Genomic DNA, 21,299 nt, shown 5'->3' with positions numbered 1-21,299 from the left:
CGCAGTTTGGGATGCAGAATGCTCTAAATCCTCTCATTACTGCCTTAGAGAAGGCAGACACTTCAAGCAGTTCTCCATTTATCTGAGATTACCAGTTAAACTCGTTAAAAAGCAACTATGGCTCGTTCCCTCAATTGGCTGTTGGGAAGATTTCCGTGTTCTTTAGCAATGGTGACAGCGTGGCTTTGATTAGTGGAGTGCTATACTTTTTAGGGGAGACCTTTTCTAACTTAATTTATGACTCTGGTTGAATGGCGTCTGTGCTGGGGTATTACGTATTTCCCCAACTATTGTACCTGATGTCAATAAAGGTGCATTTAGGGAAATTTGAACTGAAACCCCAGGGTGTTTTTGTTCTTTGGGGAAGCAATGCACCATAAACATTTTGAGCTTGAGCCAACACCCTCCCCTGACCGTGATTGCAAATTACTATAGAATGTATGGATTGCTGGTGGAACACCATCTGAGGAAACCTGTATTTTATAGAATGTCACTTTTACGCACAATCCAGGCAAAACAGAAGGAAAAAGAAAACTAATTTAAACAGTGGACAGTATTTTCTTGCATGAAGATTATGACAAAAAATGTTATACAAATCAAGCTCTAAATATGGCTTTTTATTTAATCATTATTACATCAATCATCAATATCAATACTTAACAGCAAGCGGATAACGTAGCCAGTAGGTGAAACAGCTATTAAAAAGTGTAAAAAAATGATTAATCAGGTACGGGGGGTATTAATGCCCTCCAATTATTAAATGATAAGTATGTATTTTTGAAAGTGTTTGTTTTTAATAATCAACTGTAATATTAGTTTGCAAAAACGTAATTGCTTCTTAATTTTGCATTTTAGCTTCTTTGTGCCGGGTACAAAGGTAGTATATTTCTGTAGTTATTGTTTGCAGCACTCCGTGTAAAAAATCACGTTCATTTCAAGAAGCTGTTATGGTATTGATTGTGGTAAAGACTTCCATTAACTGACCAATCTAAATCTCATAAGTGATGTCAGGATAGTTATGCATTTGCTTGGTTCAAGTATTCAGCCATTATGTTAGAATGCAGGCAGTGTCTGAATATGGCTGTTAAATTATTTCTAAATACCGAACCAGAACAGCTTAACAGTTCTGCAGTTTGAGACTGACACAAAAATGACAATCTGCCACCTCTTTGTTTTTTAAATATTAACGCTGTATTGGGATAGTATTTTTGGAGTAAAAACCTGTGGCACGAGAGGATAAGTGACATAAACAAAGGCAGCTGGGCTTCATGAAATAATGGAACAATAAGGCCCTTGCAGCCGCTCTCATCACTCCAGTATGTTAATTAGCATTCTGTTGTGGCCGCAACACTGAAAACATGTAATCTGTATTGGTGTACAGTACAGCTGTGAACACACATTCTTTTTTGTGAGTCCCTGGAGTTAGCCTTGCCATTGGCATATGCGTTTGGGCCAAAAGTCAAGCCATCACCACTAAAATAGCACACCATAGCAGCAAAATGTCATTTGTCTTTTCTTGTTGTTTTTTTTTTTTTTTTTCTCCCTTCAATGCCACATGCTATCCAGTGATGTAATCTAGTATCACTGCATCTGCCTCCCTGCTCTATTTTTGCAGGAGGGTATCTGGATATCTGTAGGGGAAAGGAGAGGGCATTGCCAGCCAGCAGGAGATGGAAAAGGCAGTGGCCCCAAAAGGGTCAAATTAGAAAATAAATTATTTCTTTTTGCATTATATGTTTAAATGCATCTATAGAGAATATATATATGTATATGCATATGTGTGTGTGTGTATATATAGAGAGAATATATATACATTGAAGAATCTATGCATTTAATATCTGCCACCTTTTTGCATAGATTCTTCCTTATGTGTCATGAAACTAGAATCTACTTCTTGTTTTCGTAGGGTGAAAGAAGGGCAGTTAATTTCAGCACCAAGGCTTGGAGGAAATGAGACCTAAGAAAAAAGAATCAGAGTAAACTTTACCCTTATTTATCATTTCTATTTAGAACAGGGTTGACAGTGTTTCATGGATGTACTTAGGATGGGATTGGCTCTTCCCATTTCAGAGCTGACAAAACTGAGACTGAGGCATGGTCCAAAGATGGGCCCTAATTGCAGGGCCTTTCTGGCCTCTGTCTGCAGAGAGAGAGTGAAAACAATCGGTCGTTTTGAGGGAAAGGGGTTAGCACCAGTAAGCAGAGGCAGTTAGTGGCTGGGAGCAGTGACTCCAGCCTTTAGAGGCAGGACTCAAAAAGGCCTCTCTTGTGTGATTTTGCTGCTCACACGTGGCCTGCTGGGAGCCGCCCCTGGTACTGCCGGGGGACATAGCCCTGGGATCTTGCTGAGGCCACCTTTGGAACAGGGGAGGTGAGTCTGGAGAAGAGAGTTTCCACGTTGTCGTCGTAGGATCTGGACTCAAGTGACCAAAACCTTGCTTGGATTTTTACCTGATGAAGTTTGGCTTGAAAAGTGAAAATGGTTCCATTTCCATTTTCCCTGTTCTCAAGGTAATTCAGCTTTCTTTGTGTGTGCGTGAGTGTGTGTGTGCGAGTGTGTGTGCGTGCAGTCTCCCTAGCATAGAACACCCACACACGCACACATCCACACACAGACACGCACATACTCATGCATGTACTCTTGTTCACGAAGTACACACCCTTTTGCAAAATAATTTTTGAATAAAAAATTCTAGCCCTTTAAATTTATTATAATTTAGAAAGGGACCCTCCGATGGTTTACAACTTTTCCTATATTTCCTACATTAATTCTCTCCATTACCCACCCCCCCCATCTAATCTGACTGTACCAAAAGATTTGAAAACAAAGCAAAAACACCAGCCAAACAAACAGAACAACCCACCTGCCTCTAAAGTAACTTTCAGACTCCCTGGGCAAAGCTGCTTCTTGTCTCTTTCTGAAAGATGAGCATGAATTCTGAGCTCCAGATTTTGCTTTTACTCTGTGTCCAACCTAATTGAAAAATTACCCCACCACACAAAGAAAACTCCGCATCGGGATCACCATGTTGATCCGATTGGGTACTGCTTTTTGACTTTAGAGAAATCAAATTGTCTGGCGATTTGGTGACACGCTTGAATGTCCACCTGGGAGCAGACTAGGTTAAAGGTTAATAGCACTTGTTCTTCCCCCCCCCCCAACCCCCGCCCCCACCACCTTTTTTTTTAAACTCCAGTAGAACGGAACTCTTCCCCACTGGCCAGGCCCTCATCCTGAATCCCTTGCCTAGCCCGGAGGCCTTCTGAGAGATCTCTGTTGGTACCTTTCCCTGGACTTGTCCCTGTGAGATATGGTAGGGCTGACACTGAGATTTTAGTTCTGTTGTTCTTTTTTTTTTTTTCCCCCTAGAAATTCACACCCCCCACCCCTTGGTTAATGGCTCTTTAAATATTGAAATGCCTGGAAAAACAAAACAAAATAAAATAAAACGCAGCCTGTCAAAGAAATAAGAACAACAACAACAAAAATGTTGGTATCTTTTAGAATCTGTCTTCCTAGTGGTAAAAGTATATAATTAATAGGAGAATTTTCCTCCAGATGTGGCTATACTATAATAGAGCCTTATAAATGCTACAGAAAGAAAAATTGCTTGGAACGAAGGCGTCCTCAATGAGAGCACACCTGGGTCTGACAAAGATTGCATTTAGGGACTGCTGTGCTATCACAACGCAGAGAAAGACCAAGTCTCTGGGAGCAGCTGGAGAGAAAGCCCCGGCAAATCTGCATGCAAATAGCAGCACATTGTTAACTTAATCAGATGCCGAGGAAAGATGTGCCAGAATTCCAGGATGATCTACACACACGGAGGAGGAACGGCCTGAGCTGCAGTGGGCGCCGGGGCCAGGGTGGGCCTCTGCAAGGTGCACGCGGCCCGGCCCCAGTCCTAGGGCCCCAGCCCACCCGCCGCCCGCCTGTTTTCCGGGCCTGCAGTCGATTCACCACATAATGCCTGATTCGCTCTTTGCAAAGATAGAAACGATAGAGCGTATTTCAATGGGATGGAAGCTTTATTATTATTATTTTTTAATGGTGATATAGGTATGGGCATTATTTCGCCTGACTCCGTAACTCCAATGAAATAATATTTCTGCTTAAATATCCGGGTGCATGAAGATAAGAAATATTGCCCTGGAGTGTATAAAGAAAGATTTTTTTTTTTTCAATAAGAAAAGTAGCTCTCTATAGATTGAAGTGCTAAGTATAAATTGCACCTTAAGAAGAAGTGGAAGACACCTGTTATTTATATTTTATATTAATATTAATGGAAATATATATATCTTAAATCTCCATCTTTTAGTCTAGCACCGTAAAAAATATAAAGTAATACTATTTAATCACCCACAGCTTAATAGTGCCTTAGTTGTTTACTGCCGTTGCACTAATTGCTCTGTACTAATGTGTTTTTCTGTGATATCCAGTAGTGCTAAGAGAACAGAGATCCATAACCAATTAAATATAGTGTTTTTTATGTTAAAAATATATCTGGTGAGCCTAGAAAAGGAATAGAAACCGCCCTGAAGAAAGGCGCCTTGGCACCGCCTCGGTGCCCACCAGAAAGTGCCCGGATTGCCTCTTTTGCGCAAAGACAAAAGGGGTAATTTTTTTGGCAAGAAAACAAATCCAAGGAAAACACAACAAACTGATTTTTTTTTTTTTTCTTTCCCTCCTGCAACTTCTCGTACCGTCTCTGCCATCTCTCCTCCAGAGAGGGCGAGTTTCATCCTGGAGGGAGGCCGGGAAAGCTGCGAGGCCACCCCCAGCCGGCACCCGGGCGGATTCCGAGTCCCCGCGGGTCGGGCCGGGGGAGCCGAGGCTGGCCCCCCGCCCGGGCTGGGGCGCCTGCCGCCCGCGAGTCGGAAGAGCGCCCCATTCACGAGCAGGCAGCCCTGGCAGAGGGTTAATTGAGGATCATTGTTGTTGGTTCCAGGAGGAGCGAAGCGCCTGGAGATCGGGCGCGCGGGCGCGGCTCTGGGAGCGGGGGAAGGTGAGGGGAAATGGGACATAATGGCATTAATAATCATTACCAAAGACTGTGGGAGTAACAAAGGAATGCGTCTCCGAGACGCCGCCCAGCCCCGGGGTGTTTTCCGGCGCGGTCGCGGTGCAGGAACGCCAGCCCGGCCGCCTAGCCGCCCGCCGCCTGCGTTCGTTGGCGCGGCGCCCGGCGGTAGTGCCACCCCGAGGCCGAGCGCTGCCCCCGCCGGCCCGCGGCTGCCAGCCGGCCCTGCCCGCGCCCGGGCCCCGCGAGCGGCCGCACTTCACCTTACGGAGGGGAGATAATGAGATCAATTAGAGGCGCCGTCACCGCGCCGGAGACAGCTGCCGCCGCATAGTAATCACCGGCGGGCTGGGTGCGCGGGGGCTCCCCGCTACCTGCGCGCCAGCAGCTCCCACCAAGCGGCACCGACCCGGGCGCGTCCCCGGCCCCCAGCCCACTGCCCACAGCCACTCCGCGCACCCTGCACCCTCCTTGCGCCTCTGCCGGGGAGCTCACCCCTTCCACTCGCACAGTGCGCTGCGGCCTGGGGAGTGGGAGGTCCCGGGACTTGTGTGTGTGTGTCTGTGTGGGGGTGGGGGTGGGTGTCCGCGTGTGTGCGTATGGGCAAGAGTGTACATGACGTGTGCCTGGAGATGGGCGAGTGCAGGCTGGAATGTGCCGGCGTGGCACGTGTGTGGGCCCGAATAGATGCGTGTGTGACCACACGTATGTGTTTGTGTTTGCACCTCGTGTGCCTGTGTGTTTGTATTTGAGTGCTTACAGGAATGTGGGTGGTGAGTACCTGTATGTGGGTGCTATCTGCGCTTGTATGCGCATGTGTGTGCAGGCGCGTGTGTGTGTTAGGGATATGTGTAGATGCGCTTTACTGTGGCTGTGTGTGCTCATGTGCTTGTGCATGTGTGTTTGAGGCTTGTGTGCCTGGGTAGAGTCTGTGAGAGCCATGTGTATATCTGCATGGGTGATGAGTGTGTGTAATGAGTGTGTGTGGGTGCCTACTCCATGTGAGTGTGTGCCAATGTGTGTGCTTGATGTCTTGAGGGTGGGGACGGCTGCTGTAGCCCCCTCTCCTTCAGCCCCTCATCCTCTAGTGGCTCCATAGGTACCAAGGTTTCTTTGCCAGGCAGTTGCCGCTGAGGAAATTTCCAGTGCCCGATCTCCCTGGTCCTTGCCGTGGCATCCCCTCTCCCCTAATCCCTGTACATGCCTTTGTTGAGGGTGATGGTGATGGTGGCTCTTGACCTCCATCTGTGTCTTTGCCCTGGTGTATTTGCCTTTGTTGGCTGGCCCTGTTCCACCCCTCAGAGGGCCATGATGTCTGACCTGAGCATGGAGGTGCCTTGCCATTTGCTCTACCCCAGCCCCCTGCCTCCCACTACTTATACCAGATAATGAGGCTGGGAACAGCCACCAGGGCCCTCGCAGACCCAGGGTGGTGCAGCACCTGTCAATTTCACACATATAGTCAGCACCCACTGGATACTCCATGGGGCTGGGCAGGGCTTCCGCTCATTTTCAGAAATAGAATAGGCCAGGGTCTGGAGAAGAGTGGGAAGCAGCTGTGGTGGGAGGGAGCTGCGGTGGGAGTGTCAGTGAGCTCAGGGCCTTTGCATGGGTTGTTTCCTGCCTGGAGGCACTTTTTTCCTGTGTCTTTTGGCTCCACCGTGGGTTCTCTCTTCAGCACATCCTCCCTGACACTCTACCCATCTGGTGTTCCCATTCAGTCACTCATGTTGTCCAATTGACTCCCTTGACTGCCGCCTGGCTCCCCCATTAAAGCACATGCGCCTCCCCCCTCCCCAATCCCATCCCAAGGCCAGGACCTTACCTTTGGGTTCATTGCTGTGCCCAGCATCTGCCTGTTTCTGAGTACACAGTGGGTACAGGCGTGGATGGCCAACAGGTGTTTGCAGGCCTCTGCTACCTGGCTGCCCTGTGGGCTCACAGTCCATCAGGGGAGGCCGGCAGGCATGCTGAGCCAGGGGCAGGGCCATCCTGACATGGGGGCCCTGGAAGGGGATGGAGCTTCTTTGTCGTTGAGAGAGCTGATGTGGCCTGACACTGGGGCAAAGATGTGAAGGAGAAGGGATGGGGACAACTGACTCCAGACTTGCCCACTAGACTGAAGGCCCCATGAGGGCAGGAGCCTGGCTCAGGTTCTCGGGAAAGCTGGCAGCCCCTCTGGTCTCAGAGTCTTGGGATGTGGTGGGAGTCCTGGATGTTTCCTGTGTGAGCGCAGCCCACACAACTCATTGTGTTACAGGACCCCACCACTTACCCAATGTTAGCCTTTGGGCCAGGGGTTTCCACACTACAGTCGCTTCTGTGGTCACCAGAAAGGTGTTACAGGAAAGAAGTCCCGATCCAGACCCCAGGAGAGGGTTCCTGGTTCTCACGCCAAGAAAGAATTCAGGGCGAGTCCACAGTTGGAAGCAAAAGCAAGTTTATTAAGAAAGTAAAGTGGCGAAAGTACGGCTACTCATAGACAGAGTGGGGTGTTCCGGAAAGTAAGAAAAGGAATGTGTCCACCCTAGGTCCAATGCTCATATATATAGGATATAAAAGATCATGGAGAGATATGCTCTGCTACAAGGGTTTGTGATACGGGAGTAATTTTCTTAATTACTATACTTTGCAAGAATCGATTTTATTATCTTTAAAGCAAAATTAGGAATGTCTTTGTTCTCAAGATATTGGGATATTAGGATACTCCCAAATCTGGGTCGGTTGAGTAACCATTATCAATCTGCTCCCTTAACCGTAAACATCTAACATCTAGGAATACCTCACTTTTTGGGAATGCAGCCCAGCAGGTCTCAGCCTCATTTTACCCAGCTCCTATTCAAGATGGAGTTGCTCTGGTTCACATGCCTCTGACAGTTGGGCGATTCCTTGTTGCCCAACAGGCTCCCAAGGCCACCCTCTCCAGCTGCTAGGAGTCTAATTTCAGCCCTGTCTCCTCAAATCTTATGCCCGTGAACAAGTGATTTGGTCTTGCTGATGGTCTCGACATGGTCTGAGAGTCCATGTGCTGTCTTCCCTAATGCCAAAATGGACTTGGCAATGAGTGGAGGCTTCTTAGTCGCCCCAGCCTGGATGCCCTAACCAAGTTTGAGTCTTCTTTTTATGTTTTTTTTTTAAAGACAGATTTTCACTCAGTCACCCAGGCTGCAGTGAAGTGGCGTGATCTTGGCTCACTGCAACCTCTGCCTCCCTGGTTCAAGCCATTCTCGTGCCTCAGCCTCCCAAGTAGCTGGGACTACAGGCATGAGCCACCACGCCTGGCTAGTTTTTGTATTTTTAGTAGAGGTAGGGTTTCGCCATGTTGGCTAGGCTGGTCTTGAACTCCTGACCTCAAGTGATCTGCCTGCCTTGACCTCCTAAAGTGGTGGGATTAGGGGTGTGAGCCACCATGCCTGGCTAATTTTTATATTTTTAGTAGAGATGGGGTTTCGCCAGGTTGGCCAGGTAGGTCTCCTGCCACATTTCGGTCTTCTGACACATTCTAGTGGTGCTGAATTGGGGTGTTTTGGCTCCATCTGAGATGATGGGAACATCCTGGCTGCTCTTGGAAGTTCTGCCTTAGACCCAACTGCATCTCCCTTGAGGTCTCTGCCCTGCATTGTCTTCTTTGCATCTGCATTGCTCCAGCCTAGGTCCATTTTGCTCTAAAGGAGTGGGACAGGAACAAAAACTGGTGAACTTTCTAACAAGAAAGAAAAGCATGAAACCTGAGTGCCCATTAACAAGGTGGGAGATGGCTTGTCTCTGTTCTCGACCTCCCAAAGTTGTTCACTTCAAGTTTTGACCCCCTGAGGGCCTCCTGTGTGCGAAACACTGTGCCAGTGCTGGAGGGACAAAGGCGTGGGCCCCCTGTCTCATCTCTCCCAAGGGACATTGGCAGGGATCTGGATTTCCCAGATTCCCAGGCGTGAGGAGTGTGGGGAGAGGGTAACAACTCCAGCCCTGTCCAATGCTTTGGCCCTGAAGATGGGCAGTTGGAAATAATGCATGTGCCGTCACCTTGAAAACCTTGGTCAAATATGGTTTGAGATATGAAGGTGATTATTATTGTTCTTATGTCCCAAATGTGATTGGTTTTGAAGTTTCTGTATTCTCCTGACTAGAGCTTTCCTGAAAATACCGCGGGAAGGTTTGAGTAAGGCGTCCCTCTCCCGCCTTTGTTTGTGAGGGTCCAGTTGGTCCTGGCCACTTCCTGAATGGCTCCTGTGTTGGGAGCTCCAGGCGAGGATGAGAAGGAGAGGCCAGCCTGAGTTCTGTGTTTCCCGGCATGATGACAGTGATGTGGTCTTGATTCTTTGCACGTCAATCATGGCTCCCAAGTCTGGCAAAATGGACTCCTGGCTGATGTCTTCTCCGCTGAGCCTCTGCAACCCCAGTGCATCATGGGGGTGTGTTGAATGCTTTCTGTGGGGTTGATTCCTGTCGCCATAAGGAGAATGGGGTGGGGCAGGGCTGTATCATCGTTGCCAGGAGATCCGACCGGTGGAAGGGGTGAAGGGTGGAGAGGATCATGGGTGAGGACCAGAAAAGGAGGGGTTGGGCTTGAGGGTAGACAAGCGGAAGGGCTGGGGGGCGTGGTAGGCATGCAGGTGGGAGGTGGGAGGACGCCCAAGTGGGCTGCCCAGGGGTGGTGCAGGGTGGATGAAGGGAAGAGATGCCCTAGGTGGGAGTGCTCATTCCACTGGCTGCAGGGGATGCTCTAAGGGGTGCTGATGCAGCTTCACAAAGCCACCGAGGCATGCCTGGGACCTATTGTGACTGCCCATCACTCAGGAGCTTTCTCCGTGCCAGACACTGTGCTAAGCGCTCTACTTACCTTGCCTAATTTCATCTTCACTGGGGGAGTCCTGGGGACAGAGCTGAGGCTTTTGATCTGTGAATGAGAGAGCTCAGATCCAGAGGAGTAAAAATTTGCCAGATGTCACAGAGCTGGCCAGTGATGGAGCAGGGACTTCTGAGCCCAGGCCACCACCGCTGAGGACACGGCCACTCTTTGTGTCTCCTGCACAGAGCAGCTCCAGCAGGGGGCTGAGCTGAAGACCCCAACAGTAGAAGTCAAGATAAAATATAGCCCAAGTCCTAGTGCATTCTTCAGGGAGGGCCTTTTTGTGAAAACAGATTTTTTTTTTTTTTTGCCAGCAGTCAGCCTTTTGTACCATTTTCACATGGCCCAATTAGACAATTGCACCCCCTAATTAGCCAGCCTTAGACACTACTTGTTGCCTGCATGGAAATTCGCACATGGGGTTAAACGTTGGCAGGAAACTTCGTCCTTGCAAACGGGAGCCGTGGTGTCAGTGTTGGAGACGGGCCACCCTGCAGTGCATGGCCCGGACCATGCTAAACCCAGCCAGGCCCATGAGCACCCCCAGAGAACCCACAGCTCAGCCGTGGGACACTGTGAGACCACGTGAATCTGTTATCAGTGGCCAAAAAAGAGGGAAGACACCGAAGAGTCGTAAATGTTAACTTTTTTAGAACTCTGTAATTCCAAAGTGATTCAACTGATTTGTTTCAAACTCTGCAGGAAAACCCAGCTGCGGCATCAGATATGAGCCCTCTCAGACCAGAAGAATCTTTTGCCCTTTGATGCTTAGCCTTAAGGCAGTGAGAGGGAAGATGCCGTGTTCTGATTTCCCTCGGAAGTGCAGCTTCCTGAGGGAGGGGTGTGTGGCATTTTCCAGAAGACTCAGGTCTGGCTGCTTCTCAGCAGGGAATGGTCCTGAGTCCACCCAGGTGCCCGATGCGTGTTTCTTATTTATTTTCAAATAAATTTATTTATCTAAATTTATATATTGTTTACATATTTTTAAATTTTAATTTTAGAGACGGGGCTCACTCTGTCACCCAGGCTGGAGTGTGGCTCTACAATCTCTGCTCACTGCAGCCTCCAACTCCTGAACTCAGGTGATCCTCTGGCCCCAGCCTCCTAAGTAGCTGGGACTACAGGCGTGCACCACCACACTCAGCAAATTTTTAAATTTTTTTGTAGAGACGTGGTCTTGCTATGTTGCCCAAGCTGGTCTTGAACTCCTGGCCTCAAGCCATCCTCGTACTTCAGCCTTCCAAAGCACTGGGATTACAGGTGTGAGCCACCACCATGCCTGGTCCACGTCTATCTAATAATCGGCACAAATCATGCCCCCAGAGTGAGCTAGTATCTCTTGATTAGATCAATGCTCCTTTGCATCTCCTATGTACCAGACACTGTGCTGGGAACTGGGTGACAGGCAAGGTCCTTGTTTAAGTTATGGGGAGGGAGAAGGCAGGGGTGGATAGAGGCTACACAGTCACGCCATACACGAACAGGATTATTCCCACTGGGAAAAAGTGGAACGTGGTAGGGACAGGGTGCCTCTTTCAGATGGGGTGGTCTTGGGAGGCCTCTCTACGGAAGTGACGCTTGATCTGAGACTGACATGGGAAGATGGAACCAGGCTTCCAGACAGTGGGATCTTGCAGGGCACAGGTCCCGAGGAGGGAACAGGCCTGGCACACTGGAGGATTTGGGGCTGGAGCATGAGGGACCAGGGAGGAGAGGTGGGAAATTATGTCATAATGGCCCCAGGTCCCAGAGCCTTTGCACCATTGCAGGCTGGGGCAAGGGGATAACTCCAAGGGCCATGAGAAGCCTCGAAGGGTATGGATGCAGGGCCCTTGGTGGGGAACGTTGTAAACAGGCTTTCTTTCCATGGTAGGGGGCAGTGCGAAGGACAGAAGTGTTCAGATTCTGCAGGGAGGTGGAGCTGACCTAAGCGATATATGCGGTCCTGTTTATTTCATCTCTTGGCCTGCGTGTCCCCATCCCAATATCCTTAAAGTATCAAATCATTGCTAAATAAATTCCCATGAAGTTTACTTACAGGGGAAGCCAGCAAATAGTTCTTAATTTCACTTCTTGTTTTGGAAGAGAACAAGCTGGGAGAAGAGAATGCTTTCCATTCCCTGGTTTAAATCTCAATAAAAATGGCCATGTGAGACGTTTTGGGTAAAAAGGACCTTCTTTGGCTCCCATTTTGGCTGATGTGTTCAGTTCTTTTCCACGGATTGCTACCTCCCCTCCCTGCTGCCCCCGCCTGCAAAGAGACGGCTCTGTATCCATGTCCCATTTCTGTGTTATGGCTAGTGACAGACATAGTTATTAGAAGAAAGTTGTCTGATTCGAATTAAGCATAAACATATCAGCTTAGTGGTCTGGACACCTTGTAATTCCTCGTGCGTCATCTGTGCAAAGCTCTTCTTCGATGGTTTGGCGAAGTTTCCGCGACTGCGTGGTCTATCCAGTGCCCACCGTGCTTTTCCTCCAAGACATTTGGGTGGAAAATCCACAAAACAATAATAGATCAATACATTTAAATTAGAACTTTCAAAAATTCAATAATGGTATTTACAAATTAATAAAGCACTGTAAAGAAAATATCTGCACTTCTTTATTTAGGGATACAGTTAATTTTTTCATTGATTAAGCATTCTTTTGGACGGGATGTGGGCAGGGAATTTTTTTTTTTTTTTCTAAGAAGGAAGTTCTGTGTGAAAACTAGAAGTATTTGTGTATTTTTGGTCTCACTTGTAAGTTACTAATGCATCACCCAGACGAAGGCTGATAGTGAAGGAAGGAAGTATGGCTTGGCTTGGCTTGGCAGAGGCTGCTGCAGTGGCGGAATCTACTGGATCCCATGTGATCTACATGGTTGTGATGAGGATGGAGGGAAGGACAGGTGTACAAGTTCCTGAGGTGGGCGGCTATGACTTCTGAAGCACACAGGTGTTAACTGTGTGAAGGAAATTTGGTATAGGAAATCATCATTTATCAAACATAAACCAAGGAGCTACTCTTCTTTGTGCAAAAGAATTTCCCATAGAAATCCTTAAAATTAGCCCGATAGTCTTGTACAATTAAAATCAAATATATTTCTTTTTCTCCTCCTAAAAACAACAAATGTGGCCAGGTGTGGTGGCCCACGCCTGCAAGCCCAGAGCTTTGAAAGGCCAAGGTGGGCGGATCACCTGAGGTCTGGAGCTCGAAACCAGTCTAGTCAACATGGTGAAACCCAGTCTCTACTAAAAGTACAAAACTTAGCTGGGCATGGTGCTGGGCACCTGTAATCCCAACTACTTGGGAGGCTGAGGCAGGATAATTGCTTGAACCCGGGAGGCGGAGGTTGCAGTGAGCTGAGACCCTGCCACTGCACTCCAACCTGGGCGGCAGAATGAGACTCTGTCTCAAAAACAAAGAAACAAAAAACAAAAAAACGAATGCAACTCAGGTTTTCAGGACTATGCCTTCTGTATCCAGGAAGGTAGATCTGTACCTTGCTAAGGTCTGGGGTCTGCCCAGTTTGGATGGTGAACACACTGAGTTGCTGACAAGTTCCAGGAGGCCCTGTGGAGGCAGCTGCACCCCACCAACCACTCTGCCAGCTGGATGTGGACACAGCCTGAACCACATACACACCTGCACGCCTGTTGCCCCAGGGCCTGCTACTCACTTACTTCTCTCCTTTATCCTCTCTTCTGCCCGTCTCCCTCTCTTTCTTTTCTCTTTCTTTCTTTCTTTCTTTCTTTCTCTCTTTTTCTTTTTCTTTCTTTCCTCTTTTCTTTCTTTCTTTCTTTCTTTCTTTCTTTTCTTTCCTCTTTTCTTTCTTTCTTTCTCTTTCTTTTTCTCTTCTTTCTCTTCTTTTCTTTCTTTTCTTTCTTTCTTTCTTTCTTTCTTTCTTTCTTTCTTTCTTTCTTTCTTTCTTTCTTTCTTTCTTTCTTTCTTTCTTTCTTTCTTTCTTTCTTTCTTTCTTTCTTTCTTTCTTTCCTTCCTTCCTTCCTTCCTTTATCTGTTTCTCTCTTTTGCTTTCCTTTCTTTCTTTTCCTTCCTTTCCTTCCCTTCCTTTCCTTTTCCCTCTTCCCTTCCCTCCCCTCCGTTCCCCTTCCATTCCCTCCTCTCCCCTGCCCCTCCCTCCCTCCCTCTCTCTCCCTTTCTTTCTTTTCTTTCTTTCTCTTTCTTTCTTTCTCTCTTTCTTTCTTTTTCTCTCTCTTTCTTTCTTTCTTTCTTTCCTTCCTTCCTTCCTTCCTCCCTCCCTCCCTCCCTCCCTTCCTCTCTTTCTCTCTTTCTCTTTCCTTTCTTTCTTTTCCTTCCTTTCCTTCCTTTCCTTCCCTTTTCCCCCTTCCCTTCCCTTCCTTTCCCTTCCTTCCTTTCTTTCTTTCTGAAAATATTGATTGAGGACCCATGGCAGACCACAGGCTGTTTTAATGCTGGGGACCTGGTGGTGAAGAGGGGGTCAAAGCCAAGACCCTCTTGTGGATGCATTATCCCAGTGCAGTGGCACAAAGTAGACATCAGTGCTTTTCCTATCGAATGATGTCCTGGGTGGGACCCTGCTTTGGTTGCATGGGACCTTCAGGCATGGATGTGGGTCTGGACACAGGATTCTTCTTCCTGCATTGCATGGAAACCAGAAACCCCTGAGAAGTATGATGGTCAAAGGTCATCCACTTCTTGCACCCTGAGGGTGGGGAGAAGGGGAATGGCTTGGAATAGGAGTACCCAGATGGTGTTTAGAAAATATGTATTCAGCCAGGCATGGTGGCTCACACCTGTAATCTCAGTGCTTTGGGAGACAAAGGTGGGAGGATTGCTTAAGGCCAGGAGTTTGAGACTAGCCTGGGCAACAGAGCAAGACACAATCTCTACAAAAATAAAAAGAATTAGCCAGGCATGGTGGCGTAGCCTGTAGTCCCAGCTACTCAGGAGGCTGAGGTGGGAGGATCCCTTGAGCCCAGGCGGTTGAGGCTGCAGTGTGATCCCATCACTGCACTCCAGCCTGGGTGAAAGAGCAAGATCTTGTCTCTACAACAACAACAACAAAAAAGCAAACAAAAAACCCAGCTCCACCTCCCATTGGTTGCCAGTCCTTGTTACCTGCAGGATAAAGGTCTAACACCTGGACTTGATATTTGAGGCCTTCCCTGCAGCAGCCTCCCCAGGCATCCTTCTCTTTCATTCAGCAGAGGAAGGGCCTTTCCAGGTGCAGGAGCAGCCCTGAAATCGGGTGGAAATGGACATGAGGAAGGAAGAGCCGGTGGTGGAGTTTGTCTAGCAACTGCCCAGAGACTGAAGGTGGCAATGACACGGTGAGGGTCAGTGTGGGTTGTGTGGCTGAAGCAGGACCAGGGGGCACCTGCCTGGGGCTCGGGTGCCCTGGGAAGCAGTGCTGGTTGCACTGGGGGGACAGCTGCCTGATGGGTGTCTCCCAGGGTAACTTGTCCGTTACCCTGGTTGCAGTGCTGCCTCTCTTCTCCTGGAGCTCCTGACCATCCTCTGTGGTCTTGTCATTGCTCTTCCCTGCTCCATGCCTGCCAGTTCCAGTCCTTGTCACCTGCAGGATAAAGGTTAATTTGACATTCAAGGCGTCTCCCCAGGCATCCTTCTCCTTCTTCCAGACCCTGCATGACAAGCTGCCATCTCCCAGGGAATGGGCAGGACACACCTGTCCACCCCGGTGTCTTGGCTTTTATTATTCCTTCTATCCATATTCCACCTACTTCTCCCCAGCTTTTCAGACTTGAAGGTTCACCGCAGGTGCAACTCTGCCTCTGTCATGAATCTCCTGTCTTCTGAAATCTGCATGTAGGCACTGCCTGGATGTCCCTTCAGTGACGCTGCTTTGGGTCCCCAGCTGGGTGGCGCTACGGCCCCATAGAGCATCCGGTGCTTAGTGGGACCCCATGGAGATATCTGAAGGAGTGGCAGTGCCTGGATCACTGAGCTGGCAGACGGACATCAGGGATCACGTGGCAATGTCCGTCTGTCTCACTCCTAACTCAAACTTCAATTTAAAAAAATGTGGCCCAGAGCATTCTGAGGTCAGCTGGAGTTGCATCCCAGGCCCCTCGATACTGGTCCCATTCTACCTTCCCAGCTTCATCTCAGGCAACATCCTCCCATCCCCCAGCTCTTTGCCTATGCTGTCTTAGAAAGCCAGCCATTTTTCTCCTTCACCTCCGCTCCGGAAAACTCCTATGCATCCTGCAAGAGCCAGCTGAAAACTCACCTCACTACGGAAGCCAATTCTCACGCTGCTCGGAGTGGAGTTAGCCCCTCACTCAGGTTGAGCTTTCATCTCTGTTACCTGTGACTCTTCCGACCATGTTATTGTCTCTCTACAGTCTCTCTTTATGAATGTCTGTCCCTCCTGTCTCTTATCTCCTTTTTTGAGATAGAGTCTCACTCTGTCACCCAGGCTGGAGTGCAGTGGTGTGCTCATGGGTCACCGAAGACTCAGCGTCTCTGGGCTCAGGAGATCCTCCCACCTCAGCCTCTCAAGTAGCTGGTACTACAGGTGCATGCCACCATGCCTGGCTATATTTTAAATTTTTGGTAGAGAGGGGGTCTCAGTATGTTCCCCAGGCTGTTCTTGAACTCCTGGTCTCAAAAATGTTGAGATTATAGGCGTGAGCCATGATATCTGGCCTCTTCTCTCTTCTGACATGTAGTGGGTCTTTGGTCCACATTTGCCATCCTCAATATTTGTAGATCCCTAGGGCAGGGCCTGGTGCACAGCCAGGGCTATAGGTATTAGGTATTTATTTGTGGCTCTCAGGAACCGACTTTTGGTGAAAGACACTTGGAAATTAGCCCTGCATCTCACAGAACACTTCTATTATAGTGGAAACAGCGGCAGTGCTTGTCTGTGGGTCGCTGGCATGGACAGCAGGGGACCGCTTCCGAGGGCTTATCCAAAGCCACAGCCTATCAGCAATTTTTAAGATAACATGTTGACATCTGTGTGTTTAAGATTCTGATAAAAAGATGCTAGAGGAAGCAATGTGCAGGCGAGAGTCGGTCTGTTTGATGTGTGATTGAAGTGTCAGTGGGGACACACAGAGAAAAGGTGGTTGGTCAAAGATGAAGCACTGTTTTCATGCTGAAGATCTGCCCTCACTCATGGGCTCCAATGTCCCATGGTTAGAACCTGTCCGGGCCTCAATATGGTACCAGAGGGAGGCCTGGATGTGGGGAGAAAGGCAGGTGCTTAGCTGGTACTTGCAAAAGACAATTTGCAAAAGGGGCTGTCACAGAGCTGTTGCCAGTTGCTGCCTGACGAATCTTGCTCTGAGCAGGACCGTGTGGACCCGAGACTTCTGTAGCCCCTGGTTGCTGTGGGCTGCGCCCCAAAGACCCCATTCAGGGAGGCTGATGCAGAGGCCATGCTTGAGAGATGCCCGGAACCTGCCCTCCCGTGGTCACCAGCGGTGAGGGACCCACTGCCTCTTTCCAAGCCATTTATTGCCACTTACCACGGGCTTGGCTTACATCTGCTGCTGAGAGCAGAGCGATCCCAATTTGGAAGCCGTGGAGGCCGTTTTTCACCCACACTGACATAAGCCATGACTCTCGAAGCTGATGACACACTTGAGATAAGGTCAAATGCTCAACAGAAAGGGACATTTGTTGCTTAATCCCTGTTTGCAGAGAGGCTGCAGACACTAATGGCTGGAGGGATATGTGGTCCTTGTCCCCAGGGGACCTGGCTGGAAGGCAGAGCCCTCTCCACTCCATCGTGTGGAAACTACTTACCCGACTGCACAGGATATCAGGGAAGAGGCTTGGAAAATCCAGCCTAGAGAGGGGACTTGGACCCTGCTTAAGGGAAGGGGATGGGGAATGTTCTCGAGATGTAGGTGTGAGGGCTGTTTGGTCAGTGGGCTTTGGGCCCTGGAGGGGGCTGTGTGATGAGCCAGGCACCAGCTGGGCATCTGCGTGGATAGGATGGTTGGTAGGTGTCTTCCTCCTGCTTCCCATGTCATCTCCTGTGGCTCTCAGATTTTGAGGTCAGGTTTCGAGGCTGTAAGAGGTGCTGATTTGGTCAGAATGTAAGTACTGGCAGAAACAGGAAGGGAAAAGAAAAGACAGGGGCATGTCTGTAAGATTCCCGGGCGAGTGAATCAGAATGAATGGTGGCCTACTTCAGTCAACCTGAGTTAAGATAAAGAAGCCCACGGATCACCCTGGCCTGGGACCTCCGTGAAAGTATCCGTGTGGATTTCCTCACTGGGTCTTGGGTGCTGTTGAGAGAGGTCATGTGACTCTGCCTAAATCAAGTTAGATCTCCCTACAATGACGGATGCTCGGTGGGGTTAGGCAGGGGGCTTGGAGGCACCCTCCGGAACCCTTAATAGGGGTGTCCCTGCTCCTCCAGCCATTGTGACCACTTTGTAGGGCTTATCGCCCCATGGTCCACTGGAAGGTGGGAGTTCCACCCCACAGAGACCACTCAGCGGTGGCCATGCCGGGGGCTTGCCATCCAGGTGCAGACCCCTCAACGATCGCCTACTCCCTCCTGTGCTTGGCAGGGCTTCTTCAGCTTCTCCACTTGGGGGAATTTTCCAGGGCAATCCAGTGTTGTAGGTCTAAACCCTCACGGTGTTTTCTTGCATGCCAAGGCTGTTGGGAGAAGCTTGATAATGTACTATTATCAAGAGACCAGTTCTGTAGAAACAAATACTGTTTGTTTTCAGAGTTAGGGTGGAGTGTAAGATTTTTTTTTTCCTGGTTAATTTATAGTAGTCAATGGGAAGACCACTTTCCAGGCTTAAAAATCATGTGCTGGGCCCTTCTAGATCTCATTCAGACAGCTGGCAATGGCCATTTATGTAGGGTGAGCTGACCAACTGCAGGGACTCTATTTCCTGCAAGTCTCCCCTACAAAGCAAGGTTAGCCCCTTCAGGAGGTGTAAAGGCTTGAGGACCTGTGGGGAAGGAGGGAGTCCCACGTCCCACCTCTCTTGATGCATCAGGCTCCTCCTACCATGAGCCAGAGAACACAAGACTGAGTGTCAGGCCTGCCTGTTTCCTTTCCTTGGGTGTGGGACGCCCCCCCAGTGTGAGTTCACCCTGTCCGCATGGGTTCCATGAGCCTCCACGAAGCCCAGGCCTGGTTCTCCAATTCCCAAGTAGAGCTCTGGTTTGCACAGCTCTTCTACTCAAAGGGGATTTTCAGAAGGCCAACCATGTGGTTGGTGATACTCGTGTATGGGGTACATTTGGGGAGAGGTTTCCCGGGAGGGTGAACACTTGCATAGAGGGTCATCTTAGTGACCTCGAAAAATCTAGCAACCATAGATGGGACCTTGCCTCTCCTCTACTCTGGACACGAGACCCTTGTAAAGAAAATTCCATTTTTGCCCTAGACGCATGCTCCTCACCCATGGATTTAAAAAAAAAATCTTGTCCATGCTGCACAGCTCAGAAATCTCTTAACCTGTCCAGTACAGATACGACTAGTAATAATTTGTCCCCAGGGGCTATGTTATGGTGACACTCATCATGGGCCATTCTCTGCCTTTCTCATTCATGAGAAAGTTCCAGACTGGGCTAAGCCAAGGCCAAAACGAGAGCCCTTGAAGGTGCTGGCCCAGAAAATGTCCTTTGGGTGAAGTGATGGTGCCCTCGGCTCCTGAATCCCAGCAGATTCTCTTTCTAGGGACTCCATTTCTGTCCCGCCCAATGGGGTCCTGCTGACCCAAGCAGATAACAGAGAGCTGCTGTGGGCCCCTCCAGCTCCCCATCTTCCAGAAGGGTCACTTGGCTGCTGAGTGTCGTGCGGTGACATTTTCCAACTTAAGCTGTAAAGGTCTCTAGAAAAAGATTTTTTCCAGCAGAATTAGAGAGGAAAGAAGGCTTGCCAGGCCCCATGGCACACTGTTTCTGATACGTTTTTCCTAAGGTTTCTCAAATGGTGACTGGGATCCCAACTCCTCCCAGGCGATTCTCTCCCTCCAAGATATCTCAGTAGATATTCAATGGGAGACCTCAGAGGTGTTCAAGGAAGGACTCCATCTCCATCGAGGCAGCTGCTGTGCAGGGGAAGGTTTACTCCTCCCTCAGCACTTGCTGTCACCTGAATCTACTTCCTAGGGTTTAGCCGCATGAGGGCTGAGGTAGTGTTGAGTAGGGAGAAGAGGAGAGAAACCTGCTAATTTGCTTTTTTTTTCCTTTACTTTAATCTTTAGTTCAGCTGCCCTTAGTATAAGCTGGAACTTATAAAATAGAAAAAAATGCTAGGGACTTCTCTTCTTTCTCTGTTAATAAGCTCACACATTGAAAAAGGTCTGGGTGAGAAGAAAAGGAAGCCCAAGTGAGAGTAGCATTAAATAAAACTCTTTAGGGTGAGGCGGGATCGGGGTGGCAGGCAGCTGCAGGGGAGTTTCATTGCTAGAAAGTGGTAGACCATTGGAGTTGAAGTCTCCAAAGGGAAAGGCTGGAGGGGCTGAAGTTTATACCAGGGCTACAGGCTCCCAAGCCCCTATGCTGGTCCCCACTTGGCCATACCAATCTTTCTAGCCAGGCTCTTTGAGAGCAAATCCCACATTCTGCAGGAGATCTGGAAATCCAGTCTTCTTTAGGTCTGAAGGTGCTTTTGTTTCCAAATCTATCAGAGCCTGCAGTGTCCTTTGTATCCCTTAGAAACATTCCATGCAAAGTCAGGGATCCCCACTGGCAGGGCAGGAGGCAGGCAGCCCTGTGAGCTTTCTGGAGGATTCTAATCAAGTGACTGGGAGGCCAGAGCTCTTGGCATCACTGCCAGCCCCCGCCCCCATGTTTACACTCAGCCCCTGTTGGCACCAATAGGGATCTCAAACCCAGCCTGGGACCTTGGGAGCATCTATTCCAATGTCAGAATAAACAGAAATCCCCACTTGAGAGTGTTATGAATCTTCTCAACACAGCAGTTTATAAACCTCGGGGGCTGCGTGCCCTTGAGTGCTGGCAGCGTTAATATTTATTCACTAGGGACCAAGTTTTGCCTGTAGAATCCCATGCTGGGTGCCGGGAAATCCTCCTGTGATCAGAGCCAGAGGCAGAGTCCCGGCCCTTGCACTGCACATACCTGGGAGGTGGTTAGGAGCAGGCCTGGAATCTGCCCAACACGGTTGAATCACTCACTGACACTTTGTCCCTAGGGAATTCCAAAACACAAGCGCACAGGATGTCTTGCCCATTTCTGATCCCAGGTCCAAAGGGCCTACCTCCTGCCCCACATCTGTCCCAGTAGACTTGACTTTGAACTGCTTTTGTTGGCTGGGTGTGGTGGTGCACACCTGTAATCCCAGCACTTTGGGAGGCCGAGGTGGGTCGATCACCTGAGGTCAGGAGTTTGAGACTGGTCTGACCAACATGGTGAAACCCCATCTCTACTAAACACAAAAAATTAGCCGGGCATGGTGGTGCATGCCTGTAATCTCAGTTACTTGGGAGGCTGAGGC

The 21,299-nt window shown here is 49.1% G+C and overlaps 2 protein-coding genes across 13 annotated transcripts in view; one reads left to right on the top strand and one right to left on the bottom strand.

The window, feature by feature from the left end:
* LOC126943623 (cytochrome b-c1 complex subunit Rieske, mitochondrial) overlaps nucleotides 1–2,790 on the bottom strand; it is a 1,156,760-nt gene extending 1,153,970 nt beyond the window's left edge. The window contains exon 1 of the mRNA XM_050772590.1: nucleotides 2,787–2,790. The gene's annotated coding sequence lies outside the window, so the exon portion shown is untranslated. The remainder of the gene's footprint in view (nucleotides 1–2,786) is intronic.
* Nucleotides 1–21,299, top strand: part of ZNF536 (zinc finger protein 536) — a 490,140-nt gene that overhangs the window by 148,174 nt on the left and 320,667 nt on the right. For 2 of the 12 annotated variants that reach the window (XM_050772548.1, XM_050772553.1), the window contains exon 1: nucleotides 1,787–2,511. The exons of the other annotated variants lie outside the window; for them this stretch is intronic. The gene's annotated coding sequence lies outside the window, so the exon portion shown is untranslated. Of the gene's footprint in view, nucleotides 1–1,786; nucleotides 2,512–21,299 lie in introns of those variants that run through there. 12 annotated transcript variants of the gene reach the window in all.

The sequence above is a fragment of the Macaca thibetana genome, chromosome 19, assembly GCF_024542745.1.
Source record: "Macaca thibetana thibetana isolate TM-01 chromosome 19, ASM2454274v1, whole genome shotgun sequence".
Lineage (NCBI taxonomy): Eukaryota > Metazoa > Chordata > Mammalia > Primates > Cercopithecidae > Macaca > Macaca thibetana.
Note: the sequence above shows the minus strand (reverse complement) of the source record. Positions and strands in the feature narration are given on the sequence as shown.